Below are 1,314 nucleotides of genomic sequence, written 5' to 3'. Positions count from 1 at the left end.
TGATATATATATTTATTTATTATAATTATTGTTCTATTTACGACCTGACGATTAGCTGTATTTTTGAATAGAATTTATTTTTGATAATTTTAATTGATTTTAATCGATTTAAATTTCCTTTTTATTTGAAAATTAGTTATGAAACACGTGTAGTCATTTTATTATCTTTATCTTATGATATTTACTTTGTATTATATTATACTCATTTATTGTGCTTTTAATTATTAATTTTTCTATATGTGATAGTGGATTTTCATCGATGAGTTCATGAAACTTGGTTCTTTTCCCTAAAACTATATATTTTTATATATATATTAATCTGTAAAGCTCAGTTTGATTTTAATTTTTTATAAATTGATTTTAATTGAGTTTTTATCTGTAATTTTGGATTTTGTCCCTAATATTATTTTATATATATATGATGGGCTTCTTTTCAGTTTCCATCTACCAAATGCAATCACAAAGCTTTGGTCGACCCAAGCCTATAGTAGAAAACACTTACCCAATGTGCCACATAGTGGGACTGAATGTGGAACCATGTGGTTGGGAAGCAAGCTTCTTACCACACAGCCATGCCTGCACCTATAAAACAGCATCACTGTCTCCACAGCAGGGAATCGAACCCTGGTCTCCTGCGTGACAGGTGGAGATACTTACCACTATACTACCTAGGGCCAGCTGGAAGGTGGACATTAAATGATGATGATGATGTAATATGAAATAAATGGTGTTTGTAGACCAAAACATACATAGCTTTTATTTGACTTCTCTTTTCCTCAATTAAAATTCTTGTTCTTTACTCTGTGAGGATTATAACATACCAATTTGATATGCATGTCTTGGATTGGTCAAGTGCTTCTTTAATAATTGGACAAGGTATAATCACTCATCCTTTGGTTCGTAAAAAGGTTGATAATAGCAATAGAGAAATTAGTCTCTCTCTATCACCTTTTAACAAAATTATATATTAAGAAACAGTAGAACAATTAACAACATAATAAAAATAAGTTTTATTTTGGTGATGCTTGGCTTTACAAATCCTGTGTCATTCAGCCTAGCATCTGCTGGTTAACTTGTAATCGGCATCTGGATATTAAGAGCTTCGTTGAGGCATGTCAAAGGAGCAAATAGTGGTCACGTCGAAAGCATCGCGCTAAAGAGGCTTAGAAAGTGCGCGAAGTGCTTTGAGTACTGGTTTTACTATGCATGCGCACTCAAGGGGCTTCTGGGAAGGCAAGTCCCTTGCATATGCGTAGATTGTCCTTCCTTAATGGTGGCCATAATTTCGCACCACTACAATGGTCTCCCCCCCCC

General features: G+C 33.8%; 1 long non-coding RNA gene across 1 annotated transcript in view; it reads left to right on the top strand.

The window, feature by feature from the left end:
* Positions 1 to 756, top strand: part of LOC128249197 (uncharacterized) — a 16,190-nt gene extending 15,434 nt beyond the window's left edge. Inside the window, exon 2 of the long non-coding RNA XR_008265309.1 lies at positions 438 to 756. This is a non-coding gene — a long non-coding RNA (uncharacterized LOC128249197). The remainder of the gene's footprint in view (positions 1 to 437) is intronic.
* The last annotated feature ends 558 nt before the right edge of the window (positions 757 to 1,314 follow it).

The sequence above is a fragment of the Octopus bimaculoides genome, chromosome 12 (genome assembly GCF_001194135.2).
Source record: "Octopus bimaculoides isolate UCB-OBI-ISO-001 chromosome 12, ASM119413v2, whole genome shotgun sequence".
In the NCBI taxonomy this organism is placed as follows: domain Eukaryota; kingdom Metazoa; phylum Mollusca; class Cephalopoda; order Octopoda; family Octopodidae; genus Octopus; species Octopus bimaculoides.
Note: the sequence above shows the minus strand (reverse complement) of the source record. Positions and strands in the feature narration are given on the sequence as shown.